This window comes from Delphinus delphis, chromosome 19, assembly GCF_949987515.2.
Source record: "Delphinus delphis chromosome 19, mDelDel1.2, whole genome shotgun sequence".
Classification (NCBI taxonomy): Eukaryota; Metazoa; Chordata; class Mammalia; order Artiodactyla; family Delphinidae; genus Delphinus; species Delphinus delphis.
In genome coordinates, this window is record NC_082701.1 from 51,444,889 (window position 1) to 51,461,019 (window position 16,131).

General features: G+C 46.1%; 1 non-coding gene across 1 annotated transcript; it reads right to left on the reverse strand.

Annotated features, from left to right (window-relative positions):
* Positions 1-6,765: 6,765 nt before the first annotated feature.
* Positions 6,766-15,030, reverse strand: LOC132414327 (uncharacterized). The gene is made up of 4 exons (XR_011246259.1): positions 14,280-15,030; positions 12,341-12,473; positions 11,964-12,149; positions 6,766-10,976 (listed from the first exon to the last, which is right to left on the reverse strand). It is a non-coding gene; the product is annotated as an uncharacterized protein (transcript).
* Positions 15,031-16,131: the final 1,101 nt, after the last annotated feature.

Here is a 16,131-nt window from a genome sequence, read left to right on the forward strand (position 1 = left end):
GACAAGTGATCATCCCCTGCATACCCGAAATACAACGGTGGGACAAAGGATAACCATTGTAGACATTACCATTGGTTTTTTTTTTGCGGTACGTGGGCCTCTCACTGTTGTGGCCTCTCCCGTTGCGGAGCACAGGCTCCGGACGCGCAGGCTCAGCGGCCATAGCTCACGGGCCCAGCCGCTCCGCGGCATGTGGGATCTTCCCAGACCGGGGCACGAACCCGTGTCCCCTGCATTGGCAGGCAGACTCTCAACCACTGTGCCACCAGGGAAGCCCTCTATCAATTTTTTAAAAAGGAGAAAACCAAGTGTGAAGAAAGAGAGAATATAGAGTTTAATTTTCTACAATGGAGAAAACTCAAGGGTTATAATTTCCTGCCTCCACAGAGCATTTGACAGAAACAGGTTGAGAACCCTTGCTGTACAGCAAGGAATGTCATTGAAGGATTCAACCACTGGGAAGGAAGAATTGTTCTCTGTGGGGGACCACTGTTTGAGGGTGAAGCTTGGTCAGTGGGATAGAAACTGTCTGTGGTATTTGTGAGAATTCTGGCTCTGTGTCTGTTTATCTGCACAGGGATTTGTCAGACACTAGGTTCTACTGAATCCCTGAAATATACTTATGTACGGAGGGGAAAATGGCACAGGGGCTGGGGGCTTTCAGTCACCTTTTGAGATCTGCAACCCGGGCGATGAAGACGGATTGCATGGGAATTCCCTGGTGGTCCAGTGGTTAGGACTCTGAGCTTTCACTGCTGGGGCCTGGTTTCAATCCCTGGTCGAGGAGCTAAGATTCCCCAAGCTGCATGACGCGGCCATGCTTGCATGGAACCCTGCTTCTGCAAGCCTAAGACTTACTGCCCTGTATCCCCATGTTCACAGGTCCCCAGGCCTAAGGACTGGTCACAAGAAGGCAAAGCTGTCTGTCCTCTTGGTGGGACTCTGACAATTAAAAACATTTGTGGTGGGGTGGAGATACCATTTCAGAGTTACAGAAAAGTTGCAAGAACAGTACAAAGAATTCCTTTATATTCTTCGCCCAGATTTCCCCAAATGTTAACATTACTACATTGCTTTGTATCTCTCCCTCCCTCCCTCCCTCTCTCTTTCTACACACATGCACACACACACATACACACTTATTTTTCTTTACCATTTAAGTCGCAGACATGATGCCCCTTTCCCTCCCAATACTTCTGTGTGTATTTCCTAAAAACAAGGACATTCTCTTCCATAACCACAGCACAAGTCTCAATATCAGGAAATTAACATTGATATAATAATATAACATCAGATTTTGCCAACTGTCCCAGTGCTGTCCACTGAAAAGAAAGTCCTGGATCATGCACTGAATTCATTCGCCATGTCTCTTTCACCTACTTTAACTGCAACAGTTTCTCAATCTTTCTTTGTGTTCCTAACATTGACCAGTTATTTCGTAAGATGCCCCTCCATCTGGATTGGTTTCACGTTTCTTCATAATTACATTCGGGTGATGCATTTTTGGTAGAAACATCAGAGAAATGTCGTTGTGTTCTTCTCAGTGCATCATATCAGGAGGCACCAGTAGTTGTGCCAACAATGATGGGATGCTCATTTGATACTGCGTTAAGGTGGTATCTGCCAGGTTTTTCTACTGAGGATCTTACCAAGTCTATTTCCCCTGTAAGGAGTCCTCTGATGCAAAGGAGGCAGAATGTAGAACGTTCACTGGTGAACTGCAGTCCTTCAAAACTCAGCTTAAGTGACCTTTGTGTGGGTCCCTTGTAAATCTTTGCTTTGTGCCCTATTTCAGCATTTAGCACTCTCTATCACGACCAATGACTTGATGGTAAACCAGCATGATGTCTGGCACATGGTTGGTGTTTATAAATGTCAAATGGATGGATGAAAGAGAGGCTAGAGAAGTGGGTGGGTGAGGAGAGATGCAAGAGGGAAAGCCAAGACTGATAGATTTCAAGGAGGCTCTCTCCCTGGTACAGAGAATACCTGCATCTGGAGATGCGGAAGGGTGGCAGCTGCCAGGTGTCAGGACTGGCTCCCTCCACTCCACTGAGGGCAGAGACAGTGTTTCAGGGTTATTACTGGTGATGTGGGTTAAGTGTTGAGGCAAGATCCTAGGGGTCCCTGCAATTAAGGCAGGATTCCTGTCACTGCATCAGGAGAAAGGCATAGGGAAAGGGGATATCCTCCAAAGAAGAGCAAAGAGGGGGGCAAATACCTGGTCACTGCATGGCCCACCTGTGCAAAACCCAGGGAGGAAAGGCTCATGAGACCTCATCTGCTAGTCATGTCAAGGGAAGTGTCTAAAAGTGAAAAGAAATCCTAGACCAGCAGAGAAGTTATTCTGAACAAGGAGCTGCTCAACAGAAAGGATATACCAGTTCAAATGAAATAGAACAGGAAGATTCTACAAAGGAGACTTGGGGAAACAAAAGACAAAATGTCAGGACCAAATTTCAAATGGAAAAAGAGAAAATATAATTAGATCTAAACCAAAAAATACATATATTTAATCAATTATAAATAAGAAAAGTAGATATAAGATAAATGCGTCTGTAAAAGGCAAAGCCTCATATTAAAGCGGAAAGCCAACTGCCTCAGGAAGCTCAGATTTCCTGTCCACTTTGTTTGCTAGGAAAACACAGCAGAGCAGACCATCTGGGGTAATTAATTCTGGGGTAAAAATATCAGAGCCTGGGTAAACAAAGATTAGTGCCAAGATAACAATGATAAAGTGGAACCAGGAACCAAAAAAAGAAATGAAGTTTCAATAATTCAAAGAAATAAAATTTTGGATAAAATTCAGAAGATTCCAGGGACAAACTTATTCTGCCATTGGCTAACTTGTGCACAACAGAGGGTTCTCACCCTTTTATATTTCAAAGTATCTCAGGTTTCAAATCAATTTCTGGAAAATTTCTCCAAAACAAAAGGAAAGATGTGTAAATCACATATTTAAAAACGGCTCCCCTCCCCACCAAAATGTTTCCCCTTAAAATTCTATTGATACAACCCAACACCACCAAATCTGAAAAGGTTAAAATAACTAGGCAGAGGTAACTGGCCCACACAGTGTTGAACCTCACCTTGGCAAACCCTGCTTTAAATGGTCTGTTGCACAAAAGTCCAGAAAGCATGCAGAATAATTTGGAAGTAAGAGTTTAAGTCTGAGCTTCTCAGACACCTCCCCCTTCCTGTCTCAGAGCTAACTAATGACATTCCAATGTGTAGGCTCAAAAAACTACCGGGAATAGAATCTCAGAAATAGCAAAAGAAAATGTTTTTTCTTCCCCTACAGCTGCAAAAAAAGCAGATTCTATTCCACAATATTAGGCTAGTTTTGATAAAGTCATAAGTGGAAAATATTCACTAAAGCATCAATCTCTGAGTCTCCCATCTTCTCTCAAAATATTTGCAAACCATATATCTGATAAGGGGTTAATATTCAAAATATTTAAGGAACTCCTTCAACTCAAAAGCAAAAAAACAAATAGACCAATTAAAGAATAGGCAAAGGGGAACTTCCCTGGTGGTCCAGTGGTTAAGACTCTGCGCTCCCACTGCAGGGGGCACAGGTTTGATCCCCGGCTGGGGAACTAAGATCCCGCATGCCATACAGCAGATATCACCTCACACCTGTTCGGAATGGTATTACTAAAAACAAACAAAGGCTAAGTGAGTGTTGGCAAGGATGTGGAGAAACTGGAACTCTGGGACAGTGTTGGTGGGAATGTAAAATGATGCAGCTGCTATTAAAACAGCACGGAGGTTCCTCAGAAAATTAAAAATAGCAATTAAAAAAACATAATCCAGCAACCCCATTTCTGCATATTTATCCAAAAGAATTGAAATCAGGATCTGTATTTGCACGTTCATGTTTGCTGCAGCATTATTCACAATAGCCAAGATGTGGAAACAATCTAAATATGTACTGACAGATGAATGGATAAAGAAAATGTGGAAGTTTATTTTATTCGGGCTTAAAAAAGAAAAAAGTCCTGCTACATGTGACAACATGGATGAATCTTGAGGACACTATGCTGTATCAAATAAGCCAGTCACTGTGTGATTCCACTCCCACTCACGTGAAGTATTTTTTCAAATAGTCAAAACACATAGACGCGGAGACTGAATGGTGGTCGCCAGGGGCTGGGGGGAGGGGGAAATGGGGAGTTGCTATTCAAGGGGGTATAAAGTTTCAGCTATGCAAGATGATTAAATCCTAGAGATCTGCTATACAACACTCTGCCTATAGTCAACAATACACTTCAAGTTTGTCAAGGCGGGTAGATCTCATGTGAAGTGTTCTGACCACAGCAGAAGTGTGTTTGAAAACCAGAGTTGTTGTGTCCACTGCACTCCTGAACCACCCCGGAGGCAGATGGAGAACCGAGGTGCATTCAACCTTGAAGGGTTGAGTGTGTCCTGACTCAGGGCTCCAGGACAGGCCTGTGGCATGGAATGTGGCTGGACGTGTGAATATGCAGAGGGCGCTGAACCTTGTGCCAGTGGCGGAAGCCAGGAGGGAGGACCCAGTCCAGCACGGACTCGACTAGGACTTGCCCACGTTGGCTGCTTTCCTGCCTCCAAATCTCTTTTTTTTTTTTTTTTTTTGGAGGAAAGGACTTGCCTGTTTGGCTGGTCATCCTGGGTAGAGACGGAGCTCTGTGAAAGCTCCCTAAACTGGACGGAAAACAAGCCCCTGCCCCCATGCCCATCCTCTCACACACTTTATCACAATTGGGATCATTATTATCATCATCCCCATTTTACAGGCGAGCTTTGAGCTCAGGGGATTTGTTCAAGGTTACGTATCAAGTTTACAGGCTTGAGCCTGTGGGAAAAAAATGCTGCAAGATCCTCACTTCACTGTTAGTCAAATCATCTTTAGCCCATTCTCCATTTACTTTTCCTAGTAAAACTGAGTTCCATAGGCCACAGAACAGAATCCCAGAGATTAGTCTTAAAAAATGTTTAAAAATGTAAGTCTTCATAATTAACCAAAGGAGCCTCAGAAAGATATGGCAATATTCCCTCTCTCCTGCGGACGATGTGGAGGGAGAGACACTGTTTTGCATTTTAAAATTAAGCCAAGGGGAATTCCCTGGCGGTACAGCGGTTAGGACTCCGCCAAAACAAAGCCAAATAATCTGGTTGGACAAGGTATTAAATTAAGATCTTTCTCAAGAACTGATATTGGAGATTTGTAGGAATGTTTGTAACTGGTAACTCATTTTTTCTGTCTTCTGTTAGAATAAATCTGCCCTTGTAAGTATCATTTAAACAGGAGGGTTTTGTAAGTCTTCCAAGACTTTGGAAATTGAAGTCCTAACCCCCATCTCCTGCCCTGTACCTGTGAATATGACCTTATTTGGAAATGGGGTCTCTGCAGATGATCAAGTTAAAGTGAGGTCATTAAGGGTGGTCCCTAACCCACTATGCTAAGGGGAAATTTGGACACAGAGACAGACACGCACAGAGGGAAGATGATGTGAAGACATAGGGAGAATGTCATCTACAAGCCAAGGAACACCTGAGGCCGCCAGAAGCTAAAAGAGGGGCCTGGAACAGATTCTTCCTCACAGCAATCGGAAGGAACCAACGCTGCTGACATCTTGGTCTCACACTTATGACCTCCAGAACTGCGACACAATAAATTTTTGTGCCACTCAGTTGGTTACAGCAGCCCCAGGAAATGAAAACTGCTGTCCTGAATACAGTATAACCATTACTGTAGTTCCTTATCAGTCAGATAGCTGTTAAAACAAGACAGTATCACTAAACATTTTTCTCCTCTCCCCCATGCATGGCAGAAAAAATAAAAACCCTCAAATAACTTGAATCTGTTTCATATAAATGGACAGCCCTGATCTGATTACAAGTCCAGTGCACTTCCATCCCACCACAGCTGCACCAGGGCACAGCTACCTGTTTGTTTTTTTTCTGCAGTTAACCTCTGCTCTTTCCTTTTGGCCGCTCTTCTCATTAATTTACAAGTGCTTTTTTAAAAATTAGGTTCTGTGCACAAAGAATGTCACCTGCAGTATCAGTAAACAAAGGATGTTGTGACCATCAAGTCATGAGTCCCTGCAGCCGCCCACGACTGTGCACGCTGAGGAGTCAGGATGGAGAAAAACAGGATACTCGTCCCTAGTTAAGATGCATATCAAAGGGATAATTTCAATAAGCCCAGACTCTTGCATCTTCCCATACATAGAAAAGTGCTAAGCTCATTAACTTGAGATGTCTGTGTTTTTTAAAAAAATTAGCAGTAATCTTTTGATGTTCGATTACCTGTTTTGGGTTTTTTTTTTGTTTTGGGGTTTTTTTTGGTGCCAAAACTGCTATATATCCTGGCTCTTCCCTTACCTCTTTGGACCAGTCCCCCAGAGCTATCTGAGAACCTGTATCCCGGGCTTAAGTCCTCAGTAAGTCTGCTGAATAAACCATAATTCTCAACTTTTAGGTTATGCATTTTTTTTCAGTTGACAGTCCCTTATGTCTGTTTTAGATGTTGCAAATATTTTCTTCCAGCCTGTCATTTACCTTTTTCTCACTTTTTTAAAGGTATTATTTTTCATAGATATTTAAAATTTTTATGTAGCCAAGTATAGTAACCTTTTCTTTTATGGCTTTCTCCATTCCAAGATCCCCCAAATCTCCTTTTCCCCCAATATCTTTTAGTTTTGTTTTTTATATTTAGGGATCAGACTTCATTTTTTCCCAGTTGGATAACTATATGATCCAGCACCGTTATTTTTTTTTTAATTGAGGTATAACTGACCAGCACCATTAACTGAATAATACAGCCCCTCCCAGTTGTGAAATGCCCCTTTTATCATAAATTCCTACAGGCATGGGTCTGTTTCTGGCCTTTATTCACATTCTGACTTCATTTGCCTTTCTTTAGCAACAGGCCACAGAAATGCATATGCAAAAATGCTGCAATGGCCCAGATGGTGGCCAAGTGTAGAACGCAGGCTTGCTTCCTGGGGGTTACCACTTGGTCCTCTGCTGTCATGCAGAGATGCGGGGGGCCAGATCGTCCAAGTTTTCAAGAGGTGCTGGACATCCAGATTTTTATATGAAATCTTCTGTTTTGAAAGTGGTGGCAATTAATTTTTTACATTTAAAAAACATTAGGTGGGGCTCCCCTGCTGGCGCAGTGGTTGAGAGTCCGCCTGCCGATGCAGGGGACGCAGGCTCGTGCCCCGGTCCGGGAAGATCCCACATGCCGCGGAGCGGCTGGGCCCGTGAGCCATGGCCGCTGAGCCTGCGCGTCCGGAGCCTGTGCTCCGCAACGGGAGAGGCCACAACAGTGAGAGGCCTGCGCACCGCAAAAAACAAAAAACAAACAAAAAAACACATTAGGTGGACAAAATATATTTGCAAATTGAAAGCAGTCAGTTCTGTTCCAGATGCTGAAATGTGTTAATGAAGAGTAAGGCTGGACCGGATCTAGGTGTCCACTCCCGCTCTCTCCACTGCGACCCTAAGGACCAAAGGAGGAAGAAAGATGCAGCAGCTCCGGAAGCCTAGGTTATTTGTGGCCACCCCCGGGAAAGGCAGTAGTGTTGTGCCTCATTTCACCTCCCACCCACATGAGTTGATGATGTGGTTCCTGGTTTGCTCCGCAACCAGGAAGTCAGCATGCAGGGAGGGCTGACAACATCAGTCGAGTTGGGCCTCCAAGGCCCTGCTAGCCTGAGCGATACAGAAAGGATGGAACGTGAGGTGCTGGCCAAGGATAGAGCAAGATTCTGGTCCCCCCGAAACAAGCTGGAAAGTGATATCATCTCCTCTCTAATAATAATGCAGCCTTCCTGGATATCCAGCTTAACACTGTTTAATCAGCAAAGGAATGGCAACGGACAGAGATTTCCAAAGCTCACAAGGATAAGATCTGCTGACAGCAAGGACAACTCACATCTAGAACTTCACATGCCTTATCTCACCGTCTTTCACAAAGACCCCATGAGGCAGGCGGCATCAGGGCTGTTCTTGCCTCTTTCAGAAGAGGAAACCAGCGCCAGGGGCAATCAGAATGGTTTTGAGATGCAGGAAGAATGAACGGGAGAATAAGGGACTGCAGCCCCCTTCTCCTTCCCAGTGTCCATCTCTGAAGAATCATTTGTTCACTCAGCAAATCCTTTCTGAACACCTCTGATGGGCTATGTACTCTTCCAGGCCTTGACAATACAGCAGTGCACAGATCCTGGGCATTACTCTCCCCTTTACTCTGAACTATGACCCAGACTGGCTTTTGCTCTATTCTTCTCTGGTTGGAGCAGTGACCTCAGGCCAACTTTTGTATTTTGCTCCGGAGTGCTTAGTTGTTTCCCTGCTACTAGTCACTTCCTGGAATGCACTGACCCTTTCCAAGAATACATGTTGTGCCGTGCCTGAGGTATAGAAAACTGGCAGACTCAGACCCAAATCCCAGCCATGCCTTAATTTTGACCTATTTTTAAAATATGTTTCAGACACATCACACAATAATCCCTGTGGGTGCCATTCTGAGAGCGGGCATGGTACATCAGGTTTCTCTTGAAGCAGGCAATCTCTGGGGCATGTTAGGTCAACCTCTTTCCTTCTCGTTATTTGTCCTTCACCTACATCTTTTTCTCTGATGCCCCCATCTTTTGGGTTATGTGTCTAGAAGCAGGAACAGGCACTAGATATATGTAAGGCAGTCCCACCAGCTCTACAGGCTTCAGACCCTATCAGTTCATGTTCTGCAGGCTAACATACTCTTCCACTGACTGTAGTTGGTAGAACTGCAGCCCCCCAAAAAGATACGTCCAAGTCCAAACCCCTGGCACCTGTGAATGTGACCTTACTTGGAAAAAGGGTCTTCACAGATGAAATTAAGGATCTTGAGGGACTTCCCTGGTGGCAGAGTGGTTAAGAATCCGCCTGCCAATGCAGGGGACACGGGTTCGAGCCCTGGTCTGGGAAGATCCCACATGCCATGGAGCAACTAAGCCTGTGCGTCACAACTACTGAGCCTGTGCTCTAGAGCCCGCGAGCCACAACTACTGAGCCCGTGTGCCACAACTACTGAAGCCCACAGACCTAGAGACCGTGCCCTGCAACAACAGAAGCCACAGCAAGGAGAAGCCTGCCCACTGCAACAAAGAGTAGACCCCGCTCGCTGCAACTAGAGAAAGCCCATTCGCAGCAACGAAGATCCAATGCAGCCAAAAGTAAATAAAAAGGATCTTGAGATGAGATCATCCTCAATTAGGATGGGCCTTAAGTCCAATGACATAGATTTGGTGTCCAACAGTGTCCTTGTAAGAGACAGAAAAGGAGCACACAGACAGAGGGGAGAAGACCCACGTGCAGACGAGGCAGAGACTGGATTTGTGCTACTCTAGGCCAAGGGATGCAAGGACTGCCGGCAGCCACCAAAGGAGAAAGGCATGGGATGGATTCTCCCTCAGAGCCTCCAGAGGGACGAACCTGCCAACACCTTGATTTCAGACCTCTAGCCTCCAGAACTATGGGAGAAGAAAGTGCTGTTGTTTTATGCCTCCACATTTGTGGTAATTTTTTATGGCAGCCCGAGATCAGAGACCCAAGTTGCTTTCCCCCTGTGAGCCAGGACTACCATGGACAGCTTTCCTGAGAGTGTGGCCTTCATTCCTTTCATCTGGGGCCTTGGCAACAGTTCTCAGGTGGTTACACGGTGCCCAGAGGCAGGTGTCTGTTCACCAGCAGAAGAGACCTGGGGCCCCTTGGGAGGTGCTGGGCTCTGCAGCTTTGGGAGGAGTGGAATTGACGTCCTCGTCCATGTCAGATCGGTCTGCTCCAACCTCAGCTCTTTCTTCCTGCCTGATCCAAAGGCTGCTTTCTAGCTGTTCTTCAGCAATTTCTAGTTCTTCTTCTGTTTGTAAAACAGACACAGTTTCCCGGGGTAAGTGTGAGGAATAGAGTCCAAATTTGGCTTTACAACCAAACATCGCCTCATATGGACTTTGCTGCAAGGAAACATCAAAGGCCTGATTCCTCACCAGCTGCATGAATCGCAGGCCTTCAGCCCAGTGATGTGAATGGTGACTCTGCATCCAGGCACTTAGCATGTTCTTGACATCACGGCTTGCTCGCTCCAGGGAGCCCTGGCCTTGGCCAGGGTGGTACCTACCAGGGACAATCTTTAGGTCTGGCCATACCTCATTGAGCTCATTGACAACCTGGTTTGTGAACTCCAAGCCACTGTCAGATTCTAACATCGTGGGTGTACCAAGAATCGTGAAAATATCCAACAGGACAGAGACCACCTCATGGGCCTCTTTGGCTTTTAATGGCCGTAAAATAATAAACTTGGTCAAGTGGTCCTGGTAATACAAAATAAACTTGAACTCACCATCAGCATTTGACTGCATGTCAAGGATTTCAACTTGGCATCTGGAGTCAATGTCCTTAAATGGCATGGGCTTGGGTGCGAGGCCTCTCTTGGATACTGGGTTCTTCTGGTGGCACTGTTTACACAGAGTCAGATATAAGACAATGACTTCTTTGGTGACGTTCCCATATTTTCCTTGAAGCTCCTTGAGCATGCGCGTCCGCCCGCCATGGCCAATACTGAGATGTGTGTCATGAAGAATGTCAAACAGCTCTTCCTTGTGTACATAATACCGTATTCGATCTCGTTCTCCATGAGTAGCCTCTATTAGTTTCTCTGTGCCTTGTACAGAGATCACGTCATATTTTGCTGCACGGCGATAATCACGTGATGACTTCCTCCCCTTCTCCTTAGCTTCTTTCACTTCCTTTATTGTTTGAAAGTACTTTTCTTTGGAAAATACCTTGCTGTTGTAACTTTTGCTTTCCACTAACTTTGTCACGCTGATGAGAAACTTTTCTCTCATGTTACTTATCTCCTTTTCCATTTCACTTGGATTTGAAACCCCAGGGGGATCATTTCCAGCTCTCTGTGGCATCATGGTGAACTAACTGGAAGAAGGATCCTAAGAAAGGTAGAAAGAAACAGAACAAGGTTAAATTTGCTGATATTCCATCTGGAAGACTTTCCCTCTAAAGTTCCTCATTAACTCTTTCATTTGATTTTTGAACATATGGAAGAAAGATTACTAAAGTAATGGTATAAAGCAATAACAGAATAAAGATAACTAGAGGGACTTCTGTGGTGGCACAGTGGTTAAGACTCCGTGCTCCCAATGCAGGGGCCCCGGGTTCAATCCCTGGTCAGGGAACTAGATCCCACATGCATGCCGCAACTAAGAGCTCGCATGCCACAACTAAGGAGCCCACCCGCCGCAACTAAGATCAGGCACAACCAAATAAATAAACAAAGAATAAAGATGACTAGAGGGCCCACTGGGCCCATTCATAACCAGAGCATGTCAACAGAATTTTAAATCAGCAAGATATATATACAGATATGTAGTAATTTTTTACTTTAGGCAAACAGAGTAACTAATAAAACTGTTAGCTCAAACAGTGAAACCTATTGATTTGTCTTTGCTAACTGAAGAGGAGAGGATAAATGGAAATGCCTAAGGCAATAATAGGCTGATATCTCGTCCTCCATTCCTTTTAAAATAATATAAATGGGAGAACGTTGCTAGAAGGAACCCACATAACAATAGTAAGTTGTGAACTTGAAGTTAGCACCAGAGACGGCTTTTCAGCTTTCCCACAATCAACTTAATTTCTTGTGGCTGAAGAGTCTGTCCTCATTTTAGGAGACTCAAGGAGAACGCGGTGGGATTTTTTGGGGATTTTTTTGGCCGCACCACGTGGCTTGCGGCGGGGTTGCAGGGGGAGGGCAGGGGGGAACCTTAGTTCCCCGACCAGGGATCGAACCCGGATCCCCTGCAGTGGAAGCGCGGAGTCCTAACTACAGGACGGCCAGGGAATTCCTGGGATATTTTTAAATGATGGTTTTCCCCATCGATTGTACACAGGATTAGTAAATGAAGACAAGTCCTTACGCTGAGGGACTGGCTTCTTGCAACTGTCCAGCATTGTGCCCCTGCTGCAATCCTTCTGAGAGGTCTCTTGACACTTTCAATCTCTGGTCACATCCTCAAATGTCACTGCCTCCCGAAATGACACCAGCTGCTGCCACAGGGACGGTTCTGTCTCGGGTCCTGGGCTAAGGAGTAGCTGCAGCAGGACTAGGAAAGAGACAGTAGAGGTATTGGGAACAAAGGCGTGCCCACATGCATGACTGAATGTCAGTCATGTGAGTACTACACAAAGAAAAGATAACAGAGGGAGAGGAAAGGTCTCATATACAGCAAGATGAGTCCAGCTACGTGGGTGAGGAAGAGGGGTTTTGTCCTCCTGGGAGGTCTGTAGGCCTGACCTGTTTTGACACTGCCGGAGCTGGAGCCCACATATTTCCAGAACGAAGCAGAGAGTCCAAGAGAACTTGAGCACTCCAAGGCCGGGAGACACTTTCAGGTACAGGCTTGGTGGTTCTGACGAGGCGGCAGGGCCTGTTTCAAGAAATGAAAAGATTACATCTAGGGACATAGAGATATGTCAGGAGATTATCATGCCAAAGAGATACCCCAAATGGAGTCCACACTCCACCAAGATTGGAGAATTCCTCCGGAAGAGAACTTGATACTCAGGTGTCTAAATCGAGGTTCCTTAGTTAGAACAACTATGGAACACAGGATGGTGATGAGGCCAGGGGAAGAGTTCATGTGATGATCACAGGAATTCCAATAATCTTAGGAAAACAAGATCCCTGAGATGCCAGCCATCAGATGAAGAGCTGAGGGGTAGGTCAGAATTCTGAGAAGCAGAGAAAGATGGAAACATTTAAAAAATATATATATATATATTTTAGTATTTATTTGTTTGGCCATGCTGGGTCTTAGTTGTGGCACACGGGATCTTGGTGTGGCATGCATATGGGATTTAGTTCCCTGACCAGGGATGGTACCCGGGCCCCCTGCACTGGGAGAGTGGAGACTTAACCACTGGACCACCAGGGAAGTCCCGATGGAAACAATTAAAAGCTCTGAGCAAGAGTCTCAGTTAAGCTGAGCCTGCTTCCAGATCCTGAATGTCCTCCACTAAAAAGGCTTCGAATTCCCTCGACTGGCATCACTGGTTAACCATGGAACATTCCTGATTCTAAGGACACTACTGACTGTAAAACCACTGACATAATGACAATTTTCTTTTGAGAGGAAAAACTGAGGCCCTATATTAAATGAACATATCCAGATTTTTTTTTTTGCCACGCTGCACGGCATGGGGAATCTTAGTTCCCCAACCAGGGACTGAACCCGTGCCCCTTGCAGTGGAAGTACAGAGTCTTAACCACTGAGCCGTCAGGGAATTGCCCACACATCCAGATTTTTTAAAGGTGAAAAATATGCATTTCAGGATCGAAGAAACAGAATGTTTATAATATGCTCTTTAAGCCTGAGCTCAAGACCCTCAGTGCAAACTGACATTTTTAAAGGCTCTGAGAAGTCCTGCAGTAAATAAACCAGTCTGTTTCATCCACCAGTCCCATATAATCATTGACATGGGGCTTTGTTTCCCAAATAATATGTATTACCATCCCACAGTCCTTAGAAGAGACTTGAAACCACAAGATATTCAAAAGGATCCAGGAGCACCTTCCAGACTCCTCACTGAAACCAGCATCTCTCAGAAACTGGCTGCACTGGCTGCTATCTGAGGCCCTTCAAGGAACTACACGGGAAGGAAAGGCCTCATCTCCATCCAATAAAAGAATGAAGAAGACACGCTAGAAATAGTTTATAATCAAAAGATGGAAAAATCTCAGTCTTTAATATGAGAAATGGTCCTTACCCTATACCATGAAATTCTAAAGCACAGCCCTAGGGTCACATTTGGCTAATAGACATATGTTGGTTAGTCTACCCAGCTGTTTGTTTTTTAAAAATTGAATGGTTTACCTATATTTACAGACTGGGGAGTTCATATAAAAATCTAGGTTTCTGGCTTTCATGAAAAATGGGACGATCCAGTCATACTGGGAGCTTTGCTACTTGGCAACAACTGGCTGGAGTAGAGAGGCAGCCACTCCCTTTAGATAGTCTACACTCTGTTTCCCACAGTCTTTAAGCCAGCTACTAACTATTCACCTTAGCTGCCCACCCCTGTAGTTACCTGAGTTTTCAACACCTGTTCTAAAGCAAAAGGAAAGAAACGAGGCCCCAAAGAAAGATGGCCAACTTCCTGGTGCGATCTGTGCTGGTGGGCTGATAAATGAGCTTGTTTAGAGAAAACTGGAAAGATCTTCCTTCCTCACCCACCTGTGAGTCTTTGCTTTGGCTGTCCCGGACCTGGAACAGGTTCTTCCAAATCACACCCAGCTCAAATCAGCATCCTTCCTGATGCACTCCAGCTGACTGCCATCTCTCCCGCCTCTGAACAGCCTGCACCACTCACTGGAGCGCTTTGCATTTTCAGTCGACTGGTTCAGGTGTACAAACCTAGAAGGCAGAGGCTGAGGCTTCTACCTCGCTGTATCCCCTCAGAGGGCAGATGAATACAGAGCTGAGACGAAAGATGTTCAAAGGGCATTTGTCAAACACTTGGCTTACAAGTATAGAAGAGAGGCATGGTAAGTCAATTTCTGACGCTATTATTTACTGTGAGTAGGCTGGGCAAAGTTACTGAGGCTTCATTTTCCGCAACTATAAAATGGGGAGAATACCACTCTCCATCACGAGTTGTTGGGAAGACTCGGTGATAATGCAGATAATGACCTGTTCGGGCATCAAGTCCTTTGTGCCGTCCTGGGTTCCGCGGTCTCGGCACCACCGCGCCAGGCTCCACGCGGGTTCCGCCTGCTAGTCGGGCCCGCCCACTCCTCCAAGGGCGGCCAACTCCGGGGGAGGAGTGAAATGAATGAGCCAGGCCAGCGGGAAGAGAGGCCGATCCGGGTGGTTTTGCAGGAGAGGGAGGTCCGGAAGGGAAAAGGAATACTCCAGGGCCGCTGTGCCTGGAGCCCGCCCTACCCACGGCTGCATCCGCCAGCCCCGTCCGGTCCTTTCCCGCCCGCGTGGGCCCGCGGCGGCTGGGGCCGGCCGTGCCGGCCGGAAGCGGCTCCGCGCCGGCCGGAAGCCCCGCCCCCCCGAGGGCCAGTCCGCAGACGCCGCGGCGGGAAGAAACCTTACTCCTTTTCTCGGTTACGAAGGCTGTGTTCCGGAGTCCTGCCCAGCCTGCAGCGTGCTCGGCGGAAGCTGCGGTGAGTGAGATCACTGAGGTGATAGCTGGGGCCGGGCCCAGGTGCGACCCTTGGCTAAGCCAGCCACTAACTCAGGTCTCCGGCGGCGGCAAAATTGGTCACCTATTTCCACACGTTGTCGTAAAGGCTCCAAGATAAGTGCTCGCCTCCAGCCTGGAAAGTAAACCCCATTCATCGTCCTACACGTTTAAATGCTTAAGTCCAGAGTGAGGAAGGTGTTGCCAACAATTACTCTGTGCACGGTATCGCTTAATCCTCTAGGAGAAACTGCATTTTAGGTGAGCACTTTTTGCTTCAGATTGTAAGCTAAAGATTCGTTTTGGTCTAACAGCACTCACACAACATCAGTGCAGAAAACAAGGTTGTAAAGGGGGTCCTTGGGTATTCAGCTTTACCCCAAAGTGCTGCTGCCTCTGTAAAAGAAAATCACTATTTTATCAGTCCCGATCTCGGAATATTGTTAGAAAGCATTTCAATCATTAAAGAACTGATGCTTGGGACTTCCCTGGTCACGCAGTGGTTAAGAATCCGCCTGCCAATGCAGGGGACACGGGTTCGAGCTCTGGTCCTGGCAGATCCCACATGCTGCAGAGCAGCTAAGCCCGTGCGCCTCAACTACTGAGCCTGTGGTCTAGAGCCCGCGCTCCCCAGCGAGAAGCCACCGAAATGAGAAGCCCAAGCGTAGCAACGAAGACCCAACGCAGCTAAAAATAAATAAAATTTTTTAAAAGGAACTGATGCTCAAAGTTGGTTAAAAAACCAACTCTCTCTAAACAGTACTTTTCATTACTGGAATCAAGCCACAAGATAAGGGTAGTCCGCCCCTAGATAGCTAACATCACCTGAACTTCCCTGAAAACTGACCCACCGAAATCTAGTCAGCGTCTCAAAGCACCACACATAAACAAAGGCTC